This window comes from Nansenia antarctica (assembly GCF_963989245.1).
Source record: "Nansenia antarctica genome assembly, chromosome: 15".
Classification (NCBI taxonomy): Eukaryota; Metazoa; Chordata; class Actinopteri; order Argentiniformes; family Microstomatidae; genus Nansenia; species Nansenia antarctica.
In genome coordinates, this window is record NC_137685.1 from 17,292,590 (window position 1) to 17,309,842 (window position 17,253).

The window sequence follows — 17,253 nt, forward strand, 5'->3', positions numbered from 1 at the left end:
CAGGAATTCCCCACCCTTGTGACCCCAGGTCATAGAGAGAGATTTTAAATGCGTGCATCCACTATCTTCACCCTAACTTTTTTTTTTTTTTTTTTTTTTTTTTTTTTTAAGTCGAACACGATTTTTTTTGCCACTCCCATTGACTTTTATGATCGTGAGATCACGCTGAATCCAAAACGGGGTAGGGTTAGCATGATGCCTTTAGCATGTGGCTAATCTGCAGGAAGCTCAATAACATCACGTCCCGGGGTCGTAGAGGGCTGGGGTTGGGCTTCAAATGACCGTGTAGACCTAAGGAACAGAAATATGAAAACCGCGTGTTTCTACCACATTCATAGCCAGCGTTATACGTCCCGTAGTGTGACCCCTCCCGGGGTTAATAACGTATGGTTCCCCGCGGGTTAGGAGAACAATTCCAACACCCCCGGATAGACCAGAGGACAGGGAATCTAAAACCATTTGAATGGTGTCTCTACGACCTTCCTATCACCCCCCATCATCATCATCATCATCTCATCATCACACACACACAGGCCACAGGCCACTTCCGCATTAGCGGTGTTAGCTTAGCAATCTCGTTGTGTTTTAACTTCACTTTAACATGACTTCCCCTGGTATGAGGGAATGTCACTGTTTTATAGAGAGGTGTTTGAGGCATGGGGGAAATATTTACACTGTGGGGTTACCGTCATGAATGAGATTGAATGGAAGGAATTGTTATTGTTTGGGGTGGTGGGAAAAAAGAAAGAAGTGAACGTAGATTTGGTTAATTCTTTGTTGAGTCACGTAAGGTATGCAATTGTATGTAGGAGGAATGTAGCACATTATGAGGGGGAAGTTACCAGGGTGTGGGAGTTGTTTGTGTCACTATTTAAAAAGGATGTTAGGTTAGTGCACACACTGGGGAAAGCAGATTTTTGTAAACACTTTGTCAATAATAGCACTTTGGTGACTATTACGGGATCAGGGATGTTAGGTTTTAATATAGAGGATTAGTATCTGTGTTGGGTTTTGAGTCAGTGTTTATGTTTGTTTTATGATTTTTCTGAGTTGACCAAGGGCTGCCAGGCATAGATAAGACCTGGTATGCTACTTGGTCTCATGTTGGTTTTGTCTATTCTGGTTTAGGTTTAGGGTTTAGGGTTAGGGTTAGGGTTGTGTCTGTCCCACTTTTTGCGCTGTCTGTCATGAATCACCGTGTTTTTTATGTGTCGTATCTTTTGCTTTATCATTCTTTATTGTTTTATCATTTCTTTATTTGTTGCAGCATTCTTTATTGTTTCTTTGTTTGGATTATTTTGCGTATGGTTTATTTGTTATGTTGATTTTATGATTTTCACGATGCTGTGTCCGTGACCCGGATGCCCACTTTGACTTAAGCTCCTCCCACTTTGATTTAAGCTCCTCCCACTTTGACTTAAGCTCCTCCCACTTTGATTTAAGCTCCTCCCACTTTGATTTAAGCTCCTCCCACTTTGATTTAAGCTCCTCCCACTTTGATTTAAGCTCCTCCCACTTTGATTTAAGCTCCTCCCACTTTGATTTAAGCTCCTCCCACTTTGATTTAAGCTCCTCCCACTTTGATTTAAGCTCCTCCCACTTTGATTTAAGCTCCTCCCACTTTGATTTAAGCTCCTCCCACTTTGATTTAAGCTCCTCCCACTTTGATTTAAGCTCCGCCCACTTTGACTTAAGCTCCTCCCACTTTGACTTAAGCTCCTCCCACTTTGACTTAAGCTCCTCCCACTTTGATTTAAACTCATCCCACTTTGATTTAAGCTCCTCCCACTTTGATTTAAGCTCCGCCCACTTTGACTTAAGCTCCTCCCACTTTGACTTAAGCTCCTCCCACTTTGATTTAAGCTCCTCCCACTTTGACTTAAGCTCCTCCCACTTTGATTTAAGCTCCTCCCACTTTGACTTAAGCTCCTCCCACTTTGATTTAAGCTCCTCCCACTTTGACTTAAGCTCCTCCCACTTTAATTTAAGCTCCGCCCACTTTGACTTAAGCTCCTCCCACTTTGATTTAAGCTCCTCCCACTTTGATTTAAGCTCCTCCCACTTTGATTTAAGCTCCTCCCACTTTGATTTAAGCACCGCCCACTTTGATTTAAGCTCCTCCCACTTTGATTTAAGCTCCGCCCACTTTGACTTAAGCTCCGCCCACTTAGACACAAACTCCGCCCACTTTGACTTAAGCTCCTCCCACTTTGACTTAAGCTCCTCCCACTTTGATTTAAGCTCCGCCCACTTTGACTTAAGCTCCTCCCACTTTAATTTAAGCTCCGCCCACTTTGACTTAAGCTCCTCCCACTTTGATTTAAGCTCCTCCCACTTTGACTTAAGCTCCTCCCACTTTGATTTAAGCTCCTCCCACTTTGATTTAAGCTCCTCCCACTTTGATTTAAGCACCGCCCACTTTGATTTAAGCTCCGCCCACTTTGACTTAAGCTCCTCCCACTTTGACTTAAGCTCCTCCCACTTTTACACAAGCTCCGCCCACTTTTACACAGCTCATTAACATACAGCTCATTAGCATGAATCTCATTAGCATGAAGCTCATTAACATACAGCTCATTAACATACACACAGCTAATTAACATACATCTCATTAATATACAGCTCATTAGCATGAATCTCATTAACATACACAGCTAATTAACATACAGCTCATTAACATACAGCTCATTAACATACAGCTCATTAACATACAGCTCATTAGCATGAAGCTCATTAACATACACACACAGCTCATTAACATACAGCTCATTAACATGACCATTCACATTCACATATGCCCAGGAATTCCCCACCCTTGTGACCCCAGGTCATAGAGAGAGATTTTAAATGCGTGCATCCACTATCTTCACCCTAACTTTTTTTTTTTTTTTTTTTTTTTTTTTTTTTAAGTCGAACACGATTTTTTTTGCCACTCCCATTGACTTTTATGATCGTGAGATCACGCTGAATCCAAAACGGGGTAGGGTTAGCATGATGCCTTTAGCATGTGGCTAATCTGCAGGAAGCTCAATAACATCACGTCCCGGGGTCGTAGAGGGCTGGGGTTGGGCTTCAAATGACCGTGTAGACCTAAGGAACAGAAATATGAAAACCGCGTGTTTCTACCACATTCATAGCCAGCGTTATACGTCCCGTAGTGTGACCCCTCCCGGGGTTAATAACGTATGGTTCCCCGCGGGTTAGGAGAACAATTCCAACACCCCCGGATAGACCAGAGGACAGGGAATCTAAAACCATTTGAATGGTGTCTCTACGACCTTCCTATCACCCCCCATCATCATCATCATCATCTCATCATCACACACACACAGGCCACAGGCCACTTCCGCATTAGCGGTGTTAGCTTAGCAATCTCGTTGTGTTTTAACTTCACTTTAACATGACTTCCCCTGGTATGAGGGAATGTCACTGTTTTATAGAGAGGTGTTTGAGGCATGGGGGAAATATTTACACTGTGGGGTTACCGTCATGAATGAGATTGAATGGAAGGAATTGTTATTGTTTGGGGTGGTGGGAAAAAAGAAAGAAGTGAACGTAGATTTGGTTAATTCTTTGTTGAGTCACGTAAGGTATGCAATTGTATGTAGGAGGAATGTAGCACATTATGAGGGGAAAGTTACCAGGGTGTGGGAGTTGTTTGTGTCACTATTTAAAAAGGATGTTAGGTTAGTGCACACACTGGGGAAAGCAGATTTTTGTAAACACTTTGTCAATAATAGCACTTTGGTGACTATTACGGGATCAGGGATGTTAGGTTTTAATATAGAGGATTAGTATCTGTGTTTGGTTTTGAGTCAGTGTTTATGTTTGTTTTATGATTTTTCTGAGTTGACCAAGGGCTGCCAGGCATAGATAAGACCTGGTATGCTACTTGGTCTCATGTTGGTTTTGTCTATTCTGGTTTAGGTTTAGGGTTTAGGGTTAGGGTTAGGGTTGTGTCTGTCCCACTTTTTGCGCTGTCTGTCATGAATCACCGTGTTTTTTATGTGTCGTATCTTTTGCTTTATCATTCTTTATTGTTTTATCATTTCTTTATTTGTTGCAGCATTCTTTATTGTTTCTTTGTTTGGATTATTTTGCGTATGGTTTATTTGTTATGTTGATTTTATGATTTTCACGATGCTGTGTCCGTGACCCGGATGCCCACTTTGACTTAAGCTCCTCCCACTTTGATTTAAGCTCCTCCCACTTTGATTTAAGCTCCGCCCACTTTGACTTAAGCTCCTCCCACTTTGATTTAAGCTCCGCCCACTTTGACTTAAGCTCCTCCCACTTTGACTTAAGCTCCTCCCACTTTGACTTAAGCTCCTCCCACTTTGATTTAAACTCCTCCCACTTTGATTTAAGCTCCTCCCACTTTGATTTAAGCTCCGCCCACTTTGACTTAAGCTCCTCCCACTTTGATTTAAGCTCCTCCCACTTTGACTTAAGCTCCTCCCACTTTGATTTAAGCTCCTCCCACTTTGACTTAAGCTCCTCCCACTTTGACTTAAGCTCCGCCCACTTTGACTTAAGCTCCTCCCACTTTGATTTAAGCTCCTCCCACTTTGACTTAAGCTCCTCCCACTTTGATTTAAGCTCCTCCCACTTTGACTTAAGCTCCTCCCACTTTAATTTAAGCTCCGCCCACTTTGACTTAAGCTCCTCCCACTTTGATTTAAGCTCCTCCCACTTTGATTTAAGCTCCTCCCACTTTGATTTAAGCTCCTCCCACTTTGATTTAAGCTCCTCCCACTTTGATTTAAGCTCCTCCCACTTTGATTTAAGCTCCTCCCACTTTGATTTAAGCTCCTCCCACTTTGATTTAAGCACCGCCCACTTTGATTTAAGCTCCTCCCACTTTGATTTAAGCTCCGCCCACTTTGACTTAAGCTCCGCCCACTTAGACACAAACTCCGCCCACTTTGACTTAAGCTCCTCCCACTTTGACTTAAGCTCCTCCCACTTTGATTTAAGCTCCGCCCACTTTGACTTAAGCTCCTCCCACTTTAATTTAAGCTCCGCCCACTTTGACTTAAGCTCCTCCCACTTTGATTTAAGCTCCTCCCACTTTGACTTAAGCTCCTCCCACTTTAATTTAAGCTCCGCCCACTTTGACTTAAGCTCCTCCCACTTTGATTTAAGCTCCTCCCACTTTGATTTAAGCTCCTCCCACTTTGACTTAAGCTCCTCCCACTTTGATTTAAGCTCCTCCCACTTTGATTTAAGCTCCTCCCACTTTGATTTAAGCTCCTCCCACTTTGATTTAAGCACCGCCCACTTTGATTTAAGCTCCTCCCACTTTGATTTTAGCTCCGCCCACTTTGACTTAAGCTCCTCCCACTTTGATTTAAGCTCCGCCCACTTTGACTTAAGCTCCTCCCACTTTTACACAAGCTCCGCCCACTTTTACACAGCTCATTAACATACAGCTCATTAGCATGAATCTCATTAGCATGAAGCTCATTAACATACAGCTCATTAACATACACACAGCTAATTAACATACATCTCATTAATATACAGCTCATTAGCATGAATCTCATTAACATACACAGCTAATTAACATACAGCTCATTAACATACAGCTCATTAACATACAGCTCATTAGCATGAATCTCATTAGCATGAAGCTCATTAACATACAGCTCATTAACATACACACAGCTAATTAACATACATCTCATTAATATACAGCTCATTAGCATGAATCTCATTAACATACACAGCTAATTAACATACAGCTCATTAACATACAGCTCATTAGCATGAATCTCATTAGCATGAAGCTCATTAACATACACACACAGCTCATTAACATACAGCTCATTAACATGACCATTCACATTCACATATGCCCAGGAATTCCCCACCCTTGTGACCCCAGGTCATAGAGAGAGATTTTAAATGCGTGCATCCACTATCTTCACCCTAACTTTTTTTTTTTTTTTTTTTTTTTTTTTTAAGTCCAACACGATTTTTTTTGCCACTCCCATTGACTTTTATGATCGTGAGATCACGCTGAATCCAAAACGGGGTAGGGTTAGCATGATGCCTTTAGCATGTGGCTAATCTGCAGGAAGCTCAATAACATCACGTCCCGGGGTCGTAGAGGGCTGGGGTTAGGCTTCAAATGACCGTGTAGACCTAAGGAACAGAAATATGAAAACCGCGTGTTTCTACCACATTCATAGCCAGCGTTATACGTCCCGTAGTGTGACCCCTCCCGGGGTTAATAACGTATGGTTCCCCGCGGGTTAGGAGAACAATTCCAACACCCCCGGATAGACCAGAGGACAGGGAATCTAAAACCATTTGAATGGTGTCTCTACGACCTTCCTATCACCCCCCATCATCATCATCATCATCTCATCATCACACACACACAGGCCACAGGCCACTTCCGCATTAGCGGTGTTAGCTTAGCAATCTCGTTGTGTTTTAACTTCACTTTAACATGACTTCCCCTGGTATGAGGGAATGTCACTGTTTTATAGAGAGGTGTTTGAGGCATGGGGGAAATATTTACACTGTGGGGTTACCGTCATGAATGAGATTGAATGGAAGGAATTGTTATTGTTTGGGGTGGTGGGAAAAAAGAAAGAAGTGAACGTAGATTTGGTTAATTTTTTGTTGAGTCACGTAAGGTATGCAATTGTATGTAGGAGGAATGTAGCACATTATGAGGGGAAAGTTACCAGGGTGTGGGAGTTGTTTGTGTCACTATTTAAAAAGGATGTTAGGTTAGTGCACACACTGGGGAAAGCAGATTTTTGTAAACACTTGGTCAATAATAGCACTTTGGTGACTATTACGGGATCAGGGATGTTAGGTTTTAATATAGAGGATTAGTATCTGTGTTTGGTTTTGAGTCAGTGTTTATGTTTGTTTTATGATTTTTCTGAGTTGACCAAGGGCTGCCAGGCATAGATAAGACCTGGTATGCTACTTGGTCTCATGTTGGTTTTGTCTATTCTGGTTTAGGTTTAGGGTTTAGGGTTAGGGTTAGGGTTGTGTCTGTCCCACTTTTTGCGCTGTCTGTCATGAATCACCGTGTTTTTTATGTGTCGTATCTTTTGCTTTATCATTCTTTATTGTTTTATCATTTCTTTATTTGTTGCAGCATTCTTTATTGTTTCTTTGTTTGGATTATTTTGCGTATGGTTTATTTGTTATGTTGATTTTATGATTTTTACGATGCTGTGTCCGTGACCCGGATGCCCACTTTGACTTAAGCTCCTCCCACTTTGATTTAAGCTCCTCCCACTTTGATTTAAGCTCCTCCCACTTTGATTTAAGCTCCTCCCACTTTGATTTAAGCTCCTCCCACTTTGATTTAAGCTCCGCCCACTTTGACTTAAGCTCCTCCCACTTTGATTTAAGCTCCTCCCACTTTGACTTAAGCTCCTCCCACTTTGACTTAAGCTCCTCCCACTTTAATTTAAGCTCCTCCCACTTTGATTTAAGCTCCTCCCACTTTGATTTAAGCTCCTCCCACTTTGACTTAAGCTCCTCCCACTTTGACTTAAGCTCCTCCCACTTTGATTTAAGCTCCTCCCACTTTGACTTAAGCTCCTCCCACTTTGACTTAAGCTCCTCCCACTTTAATTTAAGCTCCTCCCACTTTGATTTAAACTCCTCCCACTTTGATTTAAGCTCCTCCCACTTTGATTTAAGCTCCGCCCACTTTGACTTAAGCTCCTCCCACTTTGACTTAAGCTCCTCCCACTTTGATTTAAGCTCCTCCCACTTTGACTTAAGCTCCTCCCACTTTGATTTAAGCTCCTCCCACTTTGACTTAAGCTCCTCCCACTTTGATTTAAGCTCCTCCCACTTTGACTTAAGCTCCTCCCACTTTAATTTAAGCTCCGCCCACTTTGACTTAAGCTCCTCCCACTTTGATTTAAGCTCCTCCCACTTTGACTTAAGCTCCTCCCACTTTAATTTAAGCTCCGCCCACTTTGACTTAAGCTCCTCCCACTTTGATTTAAGCTCCTCCCACTTTGATTTAAGCTCCTCCCACTTTGATTTAAGCTCCTCCCACTTTGATTTAAGCTCCTCCCACTTTGATTTAAGCTCCGCCCACTTTGACTTAAGCTCCTCCCACTTTGACTTAAGCTCCTCCCACTTTGACTTAAGCTCCTCCCACTTTGATTTAAGCTCCTCCCACTTTGACTTAAGCTCCTCCCACTTTGATTTAAGCTCCTCCCACTTTGACTTAAGCTCCTCCCACTTTGATTTAAGCTCCTCCCACTTTGACTTAAGCTCCTCCCACTTTGATTTAAACTCCTCCCACTTTGATTTAAGCTCCTCCCACTTTGATTTAAGCTCCGCCCACTTTGACTTAAGCTCCTCCCACTTTGACTTAAGCTCCTCCCACTTTGATTTAAGCTCCTCCCACTTTGACTTAAGCTCCTCCCACTTTGATTTAAGCTCCTCCCACTTTGACTTAAGCTCCTCCCACTTTGATTTAAGCTCCTCCCACTTTGACTTAAGCTCCTCCCACTTTAATTTAAGCTCCGCCCACTTTGACTTAAGCTCCTCCCACTTTGATTTAAGCTCCTCCCACTTTGACTTAAGCTCCTCCCACTTTAATTTAAGCTCCGCCCACTTTGACTTAAGCTCCTCCCACTTTGATTTAAGCTCCTCCCACTTTGATTTAAGCTCCTCCCACTTTGACTTAAGCTCCTCCCACTTTGATTTAAGCTCCTCCCACTTTGATTTAAGCTCCTCCCACTTTGATTTAAGCTCCTCCCACTTTGATTTAAGCACCGCCCACTTTGATTTAAGCTCCTCCCACTTTGATTTTAGCTCCGCCCACTTTGACTTAAGCTCCTCCCACTTTGATTTAAGCTCCGCCCACTTTGACTTAAGCTCCTCCCACTTTTACACAAGCTCCGCCCACTTTTACACAGCTCATTAACATACAGCTCATTAGCATGAATCTCATTAGCATGAAGCTCATTAACATACAGCTCATTAACATACACACAGCTAATTAACATACATCTCATTAATATACAGCTCATTAGCATGAATCTCATTAACATACACAGCTAATTAACATACAGCTCATTAACATACAGCTCATTAACATACAGCTCATTAGCATGAATCTCATTAGCATGAAGCTCATTAACATACAGCTCATTAACATACACACAGCTAATTAACATACATCTCATTAATATACAGCTCATTAGCATGAATCTCATTAACATACACAGCTAATTAACATACAGCTCATTAACATACAGCTCATTAGCATGAATCTCATTAGCATGAAGCTCATTAACATACACACACAGCTCATTAACATACAGCTCATTAACATGACCATTCACATTCACATATGCCCAGGAATTCCCCACCCTTGTGACCCCAGGTCATAGAGAGAGATTTTAAATGCGTGCATCCACTATCTTCACCCTAACTTTTTTTTTTTTTTTTTTTTTTTTTTTTAAGTCCAACACGATTTTTTTTGCCACTCCCATTGACTTTTATGATCGTGAGATCACGCTGAATCCAAAACGGGGTAGGGTTAGCATGATGCCTTTAGCATGTGGCTAATCTGCAGGAAGCTCAATAACATCACGTCCCGGGGTCGTAGAGGGCTGGGGTTAGGCTTCAAATGACCGTGTAGACCTAAGGAACAGAAATATGAAAACCGCGTGTTTCTACCACATTCATAGCCAGCGTTATACGTCCCGTAGTGTGACCCCTCCCGGGGTTAATAACGTATGGTTCCCCGCGGGTTAGGAGAACAATTCCAACACCCCCGGATAGACCAGAGGACAGGGAATCTAAAACCATTTGAATGGTGTCTCTACGACCTTCCTATCACCCCCCATCATCATCATCATCATCTCATCATCACACACACACAGGCCACAGGCCACTTCCGCATTAGCGGTGTTAGCTTAGCAATCTCGTTGTGTTTTAACTTCACTTTAACATGACTTCCCCTGGTATGAGGGAATGTCACTGTTTTATAGAGAGGTGTTTGAGGCATGGGGGAAATATTTACACTGTGGGGTTACCGTCATGAATGAGATTGAATGGAAGGAATTGTTATTGTTTGGGGTGGTGGGAAAAAAGAAAGAAGTGAACGTAGATTTGGTTAATTTTTTGTTGAGTCACGTAAGGTATGCAATTGTATGTAGGAGGAATGTAGCACATTATGAGGGGAAAGTTACCAGGGTGTGGGAGTTGTTTGTGTCACTATTTAAAAAGGATGTTAGGTTAGTGCACACACTGGGGAAAGCAGATTTTTGTAAACACTTGGTCAATAATAGCACTTTGGTGACTATTACGGGATCAGGGATGTTAGGTTTTAATATAGAGGATTAGTATCTGTGTTTGGTTTTGAGTCAGTGTTTATGTTTGTTTTATGATTTTTCTGAGTTGACCAAGGGCTGCCAGGCATAGATAAGACCTGGTATGCTACTTGGTCTCATGTTGGTTTTGTCTATTCTGGTTTAGGTTTAGGGTTTAGGGTTAGGGTTAGGGTTGTGTCTGTCCCACTTTTTGCGCTGTCTGTCATGAATCACCGTGTTTTTTATGTGTCGTATCTTTTGCTTTATCATTCTTTATTGTTTTATCATTTCTTTATTTGTTGCAGCATTCTTTATTGTTTCTTTGTTTGGATTATTTTGCGTATGGTTTATTTGTTATGTTGATTTTATGATTTTTACGATGCTGTGTCCGTGACCCGGATGCCCACTTTGACTTAAGCTCCTCCCACTTTGATTTAAGCTCCTCCCACTTTGATTTAAGCTCCTCCCACTTTGATTTAAGCTCCTCCCACTTTGATTTAAGCTCCTCCCACTTTGATTTAAGCTCCGCCCACTTTGACTTAAGCTCCTCCCACTTTGATTTAAGCTCCTCCCACTTTGACTTAAGCTCCTCCCACTTTGACTTAAGCTCCTCCCACTTTAATTTAAGCTCCTCCCACTTTGATTTAAGCTCCTCCCACTTTGATTTAAGCTCCTCCCACTTTGACTTAAGCTCCTCCCACTTTGACTTAAGCTCCTCCCACTTTGATTTAAGCTCCTCCCACTTTGACTTAAGCTCCTCCCACTTTGACTTAAGCTCCTCCCACTTTAATTTAAGCTCCTCCCACTTTGATTTAAACTCCTCCCACTTTGATTTAAGCTCCTCCCACTTTGATTTAAGCTCCGCCCACTTTGACTTAAGCTCCTCCCACTTTGACTTAAGCTCCTCCCACTTTGATTTAAGCTCCTCCCACTTTGACTTAAGCTCCTCCCACTTTGATTTAAGCTCCTCCCACTTTGACTTAAGCTCCTCCCACTTTGATTTAAGCTCCTCCCACTTTGACTTAAGCTCCTCCCACTTTAATTTAAGCTCCGCCCACTTTGACTTAAGCTCCTCCCACTTTGATTTAAGCTCCTCCCACTTTGACTTAAGCTCCTCCCACTTTAATTTAAGCTCCGCCCACTTTGACTTAAGCTCCTCCCACTTTGATTTAAGCTCCTCCCACTTTGATTTAAGCTCCTCCCACTTTGATTTAAGCTCCTCCCACTTTGATTTAAGCTCCTCCCACTTTGATTTAAGCTCCGCCCACTTTGACTTAAGCTCCTCCCACTTTGACTTAAGCTCCTCCCACTTTGACTTAAGCTCCTCCCACTTTGATTTAAGCTCCTCCCACTTTGACTTAAGCTCCTCCCACTTTGATTTAAGCTCCTCCCACTTTGACTTAAGCTCCTCCCACTTTGATTTAAGCTCCTCCCACTTTGACTTAAGCTCCTCCCACTTTGATTTAAACTCCTCCCACTTTGATTTAAGCTCCTCCCACTTTGATTTAAGCTCCGCCCACTTTGACTTAAGCTCCTCCCACTTTGACTTAAGCTCCTCCCACTTTGATTTAAGCTCCTCCCACTTTGACTTAAGCTCCTCCCACTTTGATTTAAGCTCCTCCCACTTTGACTTAAGCTCCTCCCACTTTGATTTAAGCTCCTCCCACTTTGACTTAAGCTCCTCCCACTTTAATTTAAGCTCCGCCCACTTTGACTTAAGCTCCTCCCACTTTGATTTAAGCTCCTCCCACTTTGACTTAAGCTCCTCCCACTTTAATTTAAGCTCCGCCCACTTTGACTTAAGCTCCTCCCACTTTGATTTAAGCTCCTCCCACTTTGATTTAAGCTCCTCCCACTTTGACTTAAGCTCCTCCCACTTTGATTTAAGCTCCTCCCACTTTGATTTAAGCTCCTCCCACTTTGATTTAAGCTCCTCCCACTTTGATTTAAGCACCGCCCACTTTGATTTAAGCTCCTCCCACTTTGATTTTAGCTCCGCCCACTTTGACTTAAGCTCCTCCCACTTTGATTTAAGCTCCGCCCACTTTGACTTAAGCTCCTCCCACTTTTACACAAGCTCCGCCCACTTTTACACAGCTCATTAACATACAGCTCATTAGCATGAATCTCATTAGCATGAAGCTCATTAACATACAGCTCATTAACATACACACAGCTAATTAACATACATCTCATTAATATACAGCTCATTAGCATGAATCTCATTAACATACACAGCTAATTAACATACAGCTCATTAACATACAGCTCATTAACATACAGCTCATTAGCATGAATCTCATTAGCATGAAGCTCATTAACATACAGCTCATTAACATACACACAGCTAATTAACATACATCTCATTAATATACAGCTCATTAGCATGAATCTCATTAACATACACAGCTAATTAACATACAGCTCATTAACATACAGCTCATTAGCATGAATCTCATTAGCATGAAGCTCATTAACATACACACACAGCTCATTAACATACAGCTCATTAACATGACCATTCACATTCACATATGCCCAGGAATTCCCCACCCTTGTGACCCCAGGTCATAGAGAGAGATTTTAAATGCGTGCATCCACTATCTTCACCCTAACTTTTTTTTTTTTTTTTTTTTTTTTTTTTAAGTCCAACACGATTTTTTTTGCCACTCCCATTGACTTTTATGATCGTGAGATCACGCTGAATCCAAAACGGGGTAGGGTTAGCATGATGCCTTTAGCATGTGGCTAATCTGCAGGAAGCTCAATAACATCACGTCCCGGGGTCGTAGAGGGCTGGGGTTAGGCTTCAAATGACCGTGTAGACCTAAGGAACAGAAATATGAAAACCGCGTGTTTCTACCACATTCATAGCCAGCGTTATACGTCCCGTAGTGTGACCCCTCCCGGGGTTAATAACGTATGGTTCCCCGCGGGTTAGGAGAACAATTCCAACACCCCCGGATAGACCAGAGGACAGGGAATCTAAAACCATTTGAATGGTGTCTCTACGACCTTCCTATCACCCCCCATCATCATCATCATCATCTCATCATCACACACACACAGGCCACAGGCCACTTCCGCATTAGCGGTGTTAGCTTAGCAATCTCGTTGTGTTTTAACTTCACTTTAACATGACTTCCCCTGGTATGAGGGAATGTCACTGTTTTATAGAGAGGTGTTTGAGGCATGGGGGAAATATTTACACTGTGGGGTTACCGTCATGAATGAGATTGAATGGAAGGAATTGTTATTGTTTGGGGTGGTGGGAAAAAAGAAAGAAGTGAACGTAGATTTGGTTAATTTTTTGTTGAGTCACGTAAGGTATGCAATTGTATGTAGGAGGAATGTAGCACATTATGAGGGGAAAGTTACCAGGGTGTGGGAGTTGTTTGTGTCACTATTTAAAAAGGATGTTAGGTTAGTGCACACACTGGGGAAAGCAGATTTTTGTAAACACTTTGTCAATAATAGCACTTTGGTGACTATTACGGGATCAGGGATGTTAGGTTTTAATATAGAGGATTAGTATCTGTGTTTGGTTTTGAGTCAGTGTTTATGTTTGTTTTATGATTTTTCTGAGTTGACCAAGGGCTGCCAGGCATAGATAAGACCTGGTATGCTACTTGGTCTCATGTTGGTTTTGTCTATTCTGGTTTAGGTTTAGGGTTTAGGGTTAGGGTTAGGGTTGTGTCTGTCCCACTTTTTGCGCTGTCTGTCATGAATCACCGTGTTTTTTATGTGTCGTATCTTTTGCTTTATCATTCTTTATTGTTTTATCATTTCTTTATTTGTTGCAGCATTCTTTATTGTTTCTTTGTTTGGATTATTTTGCGTATGGTTTATTTGTTATGTTGATTTTATGATTTTCACGATGCTGTGTCCGTGACCCGGATGCCCACTTTGACTTAAGCTCCTCCCACTTTGATTTAAGCTCCTCCCACTTTGATTTAAGCTCCTCCCACTTTGATTTAAGCTCCTCCCACTTTGATTTAAGCTCCTCCCACTTTGATTTAAGCTCCGCCCACTTTGACTTAAGCTCCTCCCACTTTGATTTAAGCTCCTCCCACTTTGACTTAAGCTCCTCCCACTTTGACTTAAGCTCCTCCCACTTTAATTTAAGCTCCTCCCACTTTGATTTAAGCTCCTCCCACTTTGATTTAAGCTCCTCCCACTTTGACTTAAGCTCCTCCCACTTTGACTTAAGCTCCTCCCACTTTGATTTAAGCTCCTCCCACTTTGACTTAAGCTCCTCCCACTTTGACTTAAGCTCCTCCCACTTTAATTTAAGCTCCTCCCACTTTGATTTAAGCTCCTCCCACTTTGACTTAAGCTCCTCCCACTTTGATTTAAACTCCTCCCACTTTGATTTAAGCTCCTCCCACTTTGATTTAAGCTCCGCCCACTTTGACTTAAGCTCCTCCCACTTTGACTTAAGCTCCTCCCACTTTGATTTAAGCTCCTCCCACTTTGACTTAAGCTCCTCCCACTTTGATTTAAGCTCCTCCCACTTTGACTTAAGCTCCTCCCACTTTGATTTAAGCTCCTCCCACTTTGACTTACGCTCCTCCCACTTTAATTTAAGCTCCGCCCACTTTGACTTAAGCTCCTCCCACTTTGATTTAAGCTCCTCCCACTTTGACTTAAGCTCCTCCCACTTTAATTTAAGCTCCGCCCACTTTGACTTAAGCTCCTCCCACTTTGATTTAAGCTCCTCCCACTTTGATTTAAGCTCCTCCCACTTTGATTTAAGCTCCTCCCACTTTGATTTAAGCTCCTCCCACTTTGATTTAAGCTCCGCCCACTTTGACTTAAGCTCCTCCCACTTTGACTTAAGCTCCTCCCACTTTGACTTAAGCTCCTCCCACTTTGATTTAAGCTCCTCCCACTTTGACTTAAGCTCCTCCCACTTTGATTTAAGCTCCTCCCACTTTGACTTAAGCTCCTCCCACTTTGATTTAAGCTCCTCCCACTTTGATTTAAGCTCCTCCCACTTTGATTTAAGCTCCTCCCACTTTGACTTAAGCTCCTCCCACTTTGACTTAAGCTCCTCCCACTTTGATTTAAGCTCCTCCCACTTTGACTTAAGCTCCTCCCACTTTGACTTAAGCTCCTCCCACTTTAATTTAAGCTCCTCCCACTTTGATTTAAACTCCTCCCACTTTGATTTAAGCTCCTCCCACTTTGATTTAAGCTCCGCCCACTTTGACTTAAGCTCCTCCCACTTTGACTTAAGCTCCTCCCACTTTGATTTAAGCTCCTCCCACTTTGACTTAAGCTCCTCCCACTTTGATTTAAGCTCCTCCCACTTTGACTTAAGCTCCTCCCACTTTGATTTAAGCTCCTCCCACTTTGACTTAAGCTCCTCCCACTTTAATTTAAGCTCCGCCCACTTTGACTTAAGCTCCTCCCACTTTGATTTAAGCTCCTCCCACTTTGACTTAAGCTCCTCCCACTTTAATTTAAGCTCCGCCCACTTTGACTTAAGCTCCTCCCACTTTGATTTAAGCTCCTCCCACTTTGATTTAAGCTCCTCCCACTTTGATTTAAGCTCCTCCCACTTTGATTTAAGCTCCTCCCACTTTGATTTAAGCTCCGCCCACTTTGACTTAAGCTCCTCCCACTTTGACTTAAGCTCCTCCCACTTTGACTTAAGCTCCTCCCACTTTGATTTAAGCTCCTCCCACTTTGACTTAAGCTCCTCCCACTTTGATTTAAGCTCCTCCCACTTTGACTTAAGCTCCTCCCACTTTGATTTAAGCTCCTCCCACTTTGACTTAAGCTCCTCCCACTTTGATTTAAACTCCTCCCACTTTGATTTAAGCTCCTCCCACTTTGATTTAAGCTCCGCCCACTTTGACTTAAGCTCCTCCCACTTTGACTTAAGCTCCTCCCACTTTGATTTAAGCTCCTCCCACTTTGACTTAAGCTCCTCCCACTTTGATTTAAGCTCCTCCCACTTTGACTTAAGCTCCTCCCACTTTGATTTAAGCTCCTCCCACTTTGACTTAAGCTCCTCCCACTTTAATTTAAGCTCCGCCCACTTTGACTTAAGCTCCTCCCACTTTGATTTAAGCTCCTCCCACTTTGACTTAAGCTCCTCCCACTTTAATTTAAGCTCCGCCCACTTTGACTTAAGCTCCTCCCACTTTGATTTAAGCTCCTCCCACTTTGATTTAAGCTCCTCCCACTTTGACTTAAGCTCCTCCCACTTTGATTTAAGCTCCTCCCACTTTGATTTAAGCTCCTCCCACTTTGATTTAAGCTCCTCCCACTTTGATTTAAGCACCGCCCACTTTGATTTAAGCTCCTCCCACTTTGATTTTAGCTCCGCCCACTTTGACTTAAGCTCCTCCCACTTTGATTTAAGCTCCGCCCACTTTGACTTAAGCTCCTCCCACTTTTACACAAGCTCCGCCCACTTTTACACAGCTCATTAACATACAGCTCATTAGCATGAATCTCATTAGCATGAAGCTCATTAACATACAGCTCATTAACATACACACAGCTAATTAACATACATCTCATTAATATACAGCTCATTAGCATGAATCTCATTAACATACACAGCTAATTAACATACAGCTCATTAACATACAGCTCATTAACATACAGCTCATTAGCATGAATCTCATTAGCATGAAGCTCATTAACATACAGCTCATTAACATACACACAGCTAATTAACATACATCTCATTAATATACAGCTCATTAGCATGAATCTCATTAACATACACAGCTAATTAACATACAGCTCATTAACATACAGCTCATTAGCATGAATCTCATTAGCATGAAGCTCATTAACATACACACACAGCTCATTAACATACAGCTCATTAACATGACCATTCACATTCACATATGCCCAGGAATTCCCCACCCTTGTGACCCCAGGTCATAGAGAGAGATTTTAAATGCGTGCATCC

The 17,253-nt window shown here is 42.4% G+C and overlaps 1 protein-coding gene across 1 annotated transcript in view; it reads right to left on the reverse strand.

Moving 5' to 3' along the window:
• Positions 1-17,253, reverse strand: part of LOC308171205 (uncharacterized protein) — a gene marked incomplete at both ends in the record, with an annotated part of 192,631 nt that overhangs the window by 72,356 nt on the left and 103,022 nt on the right. The gene's annotated exons all lie outside the window — the stretch shown is intronic.